This window comes from Coptis chinensis, chromosome 1 (genome assembly GCF_015680905.1).
Source record: "Coptis chinensis isolate HL-2020 chromosome 1, ASM1568090v1, whole genome shotgun sequence".
Taxonomy (NCBI): Eukaryota; Viridiplantae; Streptophyta; class Magnoliopsida; order Ranunculales; family Ranunculaceae; genus Coptis; species Coptis chinensis.
The window spans coordinates 63,578,509-63,585,098 of NC_141456.1; positions in this window are offsets into that span (position 1 = coordinate 63,578,509).

The window sequence follows — 6,590 nt, forward strand, 5'->3', positions numbered from 1 at the left end:
TATAATTTAACATGTGCTTACAGGAGGGTCTATTCTCTTATCCATCCAATTTGCCTTTGTCGTTACCTATTTCTTTACTTTATCCACTATGGCGTCTCCATCAATTGCATCTTCATCAAACATGGTACCTCCCAAACTCATTCCTGAACAATCCTTTCAGTCTATGATGGATTCCAATACCTATGGCCATCTCTTCCGTGACTACATTACAAACATCGGATGGTCTTCCCTAATTCTTCAACCTGACCAAACTTATTCTCCGAGTTTGGCTACATACTTTTATGCTAATATGGAAGACACACCAGCTTTCAACCATGCACATGGTTTCTACTTAGACGGGTTCACAATCCAAGTTGGTGACATACCTCATATCTTTTCTGAACAACAACTTGCACTAACTTTGGATCTTCCATATCATGATCCTGTTGCATCATGGCATTACATCTATCATAATTCTTACCGTGCCTTTCAGTGGCAAGCGTTTCGTGAAACTTACGGTGATGGTCTTGAGATTAAACGAGAAAGAAATGGCCATGTGGCATGGCGTGATGTCACCATTCCTTTGGCAAGCATGACCATGAACATGGGGACTGCGATGTTATTTGTACTCCTGAATATTATGGGATATTGGCATTTTTCTACTGCCAATGAGGCTGCTTGCGTTGTATTCGGTGCCCTAGCTCAAGGTCATACATTATTTAACATCATAGGTTGTGTTATCTCCAACCTAAAACGAGCTCGCACTTTTCAGGATCAGTATATACTCTTACCGGTCACCGCTTGCCGAATCATGAAGACACATTTCCCACAGTTTGCAGCTACTTTTCATGACTGGGTCAAGGTAGATTCTATGTGCCCAAAGAAAACGAATCATTCGTTCATTGAGGTTTAGGCAATGGAAGTGTCCCGCTCGGTACCTGAGGCATGTTCATTGTTACCCGAAGGATGAAACTATGAAGACACATTTGAGGAAAGCTGGAAACGAAGAATGGGCAGAAATTTGGAAGACTATTATCTTTTGGCGCGATGCTAAGGAAATGCATTTCCTTCAAGAGGATGCCAGAACTTCACATCCTGCTGGATGGTAAACTTGAGTTTGCCATTGTACATATATCTAGCTAAACCTTATGTTTGGTGTGCTATTGTTTTTCATGTTTCGTATGCTATTGTTTTTTATTTCATGTGCTATATTTAGTGTGCTATTGAACATTTTCTTGTTCTTTCTGAATAATATATTATGTTCTCCAACCTTTCTGTTCCAGCAATCTAGCCCTAATTTTGCTCACGGTTCTCAGGTACTTTCTCTCTTTAATTATTGATACTTCGAGGACTAAGCATCATTCAATTGGGGGTGCTTTAACCCTGTAGCAAATATTAGGCAAATTGTAACCTGTATATAGTTTTTATTTCATATTAATAATTGTACTTAGTGACAAAGTCTTGTTTCCTTTTAAATGATGAAAATTGTCTAGAAATCTCACATTAGTATCCGAATTAGGATTTGTTTTTTAAGAAACTTAAGATAATATGTATCCAATAGTTTATACATCTTTTCATGAACATTCATGTACTGAGTATCATTGATTGTACATAGCAGTAAGTTTCTGGAACCAACGGTTAGTTACTTAAACTATAAATCCTGTGAGAATCTAACCAAAAACCTTGACATGAGTGATTTGTGTGTGATGACACAGAGGAGTAGTTTTCCCGATTAGAGAAAATCATGCATCTACTTACTTGATCACCACCCGAACCCTAGGCAAGAATTTAGGCCATCTTTGGATCGACATAGCTAAAAATTCTTACCTGTTACAAATTTTACCGCTAGTCACTCCACTGAACCTTTCATCAAACCTTTCACTTTCACCAAAAAAAAAAAAAAAACTTACCCATCTATTAAACCAAATAAAAGAACCTACCTAAGTGATGAGTATGAGAAATAGGATGAAATGTGGAAAGAATAAAGAGAAAGACTTGTCCCAAATAAAAGTCAGTTACTTGCTTCAGGAAAGAAAAATAGAATCATGTTCTTAAGTTAGTTTAAAAAAAAAAAAAAAAAAATCATTAGAGGCTTAAGAACAATGTTGGAAAAACTCAGTTAGAAGAAGGAAAGAAAACAAAGATTTCTCTAGTGTAAATATATGAAGACCCTATTCTCTCATACACATAAATTTTAATTATCCATTTCCATTTTCTTGAACACTATCACCTAATCCCCACAATACCTAATAAAGACCTCTAGCTGAATTAGGAGTAGGGTGGTGTGATAATAAGTAGTAGACGTGATTGATCGACATCGGCTCCTCTGACTGTCATTGAGATGTGAGGAAACGTGTGCCCACTACACACTGGAGTTAACAAAACCTGAGTGGAAAAATTTTGAGTGAAATTGTGTTTTGACACATACCTGTGAGAACCCATTTAGGTACACTCTCCAAAGGATTCAAACAACCCTGCTAGTACATTTCAATGAAAAGTTCACTCGCATGCATGATCATATGTAGATGTTTTAATTATTGAATACATATTAACTTGAGTTTCAAAGAAATCAATCCTCGTTCCTCGCTAAGGAGATGTATGGATATCCGAGATTAATTTAGGAAACGAAGTTTACGCCATCGAAGTCGTTGTAGTATAAATGAAGTTTGTGAGTATCTTCTCTGGAAAACTCTCATGAGGCTATAAACTCGTCCACTAGGGAATTCCTAGTGGTTTAAGGCCTTGTTGCATATGGTCAATGCAACCGCACTCTTCTAAACGAGAATTAGTTAGGACTACACATTTTTGCCACTTATCCGTTTTTTAATGTCTCTTCTTTGCTTGAGGACAAGCAAATTGTCGTTGGGGGTAGTGTGATAAGCACCCAAAAGTGTATTATGAAACCCCGTTGAGACATATAAATTTGGTTAACTATGTGTTTAATAATCATGAAATAAATATATTTTCATACTTTTGCAGGTATTCGCAGTAAACATGGAAATATGGTTTAAACCTGCAATAAAGCATGAGGAACGACATGTATATGAATTCTTCCAAATCCGCACAGAAGCATCAAACTTCCGAAGCTCCTACCTTTTGAACCAGGACTCTGAATGCGACAAGTAAGCTGCTCAGACAATCAAGGCGATGAACTCTACGCATAGGCGGGAAGTTGTAAAATTGCCCAAAGACCAGACCGCCACTGGACTGCACATAGGACCCACTATACGGGCCCACAAGATTGGATGAGTAATCAATCATGGAGCATGTCAAGACAAAAATGACAAATTATTGGTGCAAAGTTGACACCTTGCATGTAATTAATTAGATTAGGTGTTAATAGTGAAAAAAATGTAAGGTGTCACTTTGTTTTAATGTGGTGGATAAAAATGAAGTAAATGTGGTTTGATGTTTCACATGGGAGGAAATGAGATGTCTCTCAAATGAAGAAGAAAACAAAACAAGGGGTGGGAAACTCCATTTACTCCCTTAACTTCTTTTCCTTACCTTGTATTATTTTAGTTCCTTAGTCATTCTTATTATTTAGTTTTAGTTTTTAGTAAGAAAGCTTGTAATAGTTTTAATGGAGGAAACCTTGGTTTTCATCTAGGAAATAAATAAAAAGCAAGTGAGTTTAGTTAGTTTTTCTTCTTCTTCTTTCTCTCTCTTTTGTTATTCTAGCTTGTAATTCATCATCCCAAGGATCATGAGCTAACTTCTCTTTTGGGGAGTTAATCCATCTCATGTGAGGGAGAATATTTGTGGTTGGCTTGGCAGGTTATTAGGAAGAACAACTAGACCTACATCCTATCCCAAAATGATAGTTGGTGTAGTGTCTAGTTAGGAATCAAAGTAATGAGCTTAGAGATAAGTCATTGCTTGGTTCCACTTGCTAGCATGTATGAACTCTTTAATGAGCCATACATGTTAGGGATCAAGTTTTCTTCCATTAGGGCTTGTCTATGAGTCTAGGAAGAATCAAATAAACCTTTTCAAATCAACAACTAAATGTTATTTTCACATGAGGAGGATTAGCTCTCCACCTTTTCTTTAGTAAATTGAATTTTATATTAATTGCATGATTTCAAATCTTAATATTTTTTCTTTAATGTTTCTATAGGAAATAAACCTAGCATTAGTAGTAAACTTACTCACTAGTTCTCTAAGAGTAACAACCAATTTGTAGTTATCCTAGACTTTAGGTTGGTTTGAATCCTTATTCCAACTTTACGAAATGAAGATCGTGAGTAAGGAACTTTGAGTTCGCTTTCGCATAAAATTAGAGAGTCAAATCTCTAACGTAGTAAAAAAAGCTAATATCAGATATAAGGTGAAATATTGTTAAATTATCGACATTTCATGATACATCTATATAAACAAAACTGACATCATCGATATATATACCCTTCCCCCCTTTTGTTAGGTCATTTATTTACTAGAGTTTTAAAGCCTCTTCTTTCTAAATACAAAAGTTAGGTCATTAGGAAAAGACAGAAGAAACAAACAAAAAAAATGCAATTAAAAGCTGAGCCTTAAAAGCCAATTAAAAAGAAAATAAAAATGGAGGATATGGGTCCAAAGAAATATACATTGAGAAATATCATTGATACATATCGCTCATTACATCATGGAATAGTATGAATTAATTGTTACGTGCTAAGTTTTTATGCAAAATAGGGGTCACAGTTTAGTACAGGACCTGCGAACCCAACACGAATATGACTATTTTGTAGTGGTTTCGGAGTAGGGGTTGGATAATCTTGACATGTTTATCAACTAGGTTTTGGTTTGGGTTTGCTCCTTCAACCTGTGATTCGGAACCCAACTCTAACTCTAGATCTTATTTTTTATTATTACAGCAGCATTAGTCAACAGCATATGATAGAAAAATGTACCCGTTAGTGGTTATATCTTCCAAAAACCTATTATCCTCTCCTCAAATTATACTCGTCTTCTTAACCTTATTCAATAATTTTCTCCCTTTTGAGGATCTATGAATGTTTGTATCTCTTTCCAAACCCTTGTTTCCAATGGAATATATTATGACTTTATAGCTGTAATTTTCCGAAACTAATCTCTAACCCTGCTTGTTCCTAATAAAAATGTACACGTTAGTTATTACAGTCCAAAATACATAAATAGTAATTGATATAACCAACTATTGAAGTAGGAGGAGGGTGAGTGTACTTGTAAGTTTATTTTCTTTCAATTCAGTAGTGATTCTACTGAATCAATAGGGACTAGGGGAGACAGTTTTGTACATGACCTACTAACCTGACCAATACAAATTTAGTGGGTTCGGGTTGGGAAAAAAGGCTTTTGGTTCATTTAAGGGTTGACCCGCCGAACCCGTCAAATAAATGGGTCCAGCTAAGGGCACATATGTTAACCCAAGTAACCCGTTAGTAGACCCGATTTGTTCTCAGGTCTAATGGGTCTGGTCATCAACTTGTCACCAATATAACATGTTTTAAGATAACTTTCCCTATTTTAAAAGATCTCATCATCCCAACTACCTAAACTAAACGACTAAAATGAGAAGGATTAGCCGTCAGATTCATTCGATAAAGATATATTTCGTTATTCAATTTTCATTGATATGTAGTAGAATTATGGATGATTTTTTATACGAAATATATCAAGGATATTGGATACTAAATATTATTGCTAGATATTATTTGCCTTATTTTATGTTGTATTTTTTTACATACATGTTATCGATGAATCCAATCCGAAATTGACCCGTTGCCTTAGCGGGTCACCTGTTAGGTAACTCGTTATATAGGCAGGTTGGTGATAGAACGCTCTTTACACACGAACGTTTATTGGCTTTCAGTTACTTATTTTCTTAAGTTCGAGGTCCACAGTCCAAAGTCCGAGGTCCACAGTCCAAGTCCAAAGTCCAAAGTCCAACGTCCGTATAGGCGTACGTTTTAGTCAAGTTACCTTACTCACGTGGGTTTGGTAGGATAGGTCAAGTAAGGGATCGTCCAAACCTTAGGGCTCGGATAGGTTCACAACTGGAAATTACAACTTTAAGTGAGAAGGATTTTTAGGTTTCTTTTTAGTTGGTTTTTAATTAAAATAACGGTAATGCAAATAAAATAAATTACTACGGCAATTATATGTAGGTAAACAAAATGTAGAGAAATAGGGAGAGAGTTAATCATGCTCATGCAAGAATCATTTCCTAACAGTTTTTATTACCAAATCACTACATCTCTAATTAGCCTCCGTTTCGAGACGACGCCGAAAGTATTGATCCCTAGTGCATGCCCACATCTCTAGGTCGCATTTCACTAGCATAAGGAGTTTTAATAATACCGCATCTCTCGGTATATTATTTCCGCCTCCCGGCTCGATTTCACATCACCGGGGCGAATTGAGAGAGTCGACACACCAGAGAGTCGCGGCGCTGAGACATTTTGGATTCGCCAGACCGCCCTGAGCATCGGCCATCCAACTTTGTACGATCTCTCAATCATTTTGGGACCGGATGTTAATTCTATGCCTAATTCCTAAGTAGTGATTCTAGAATATTAACGAGTCAATCCGATTTTTACACGAAAGCAAAGATAACCTTCCCCACGAGGGGGGATTAGCTCATCATC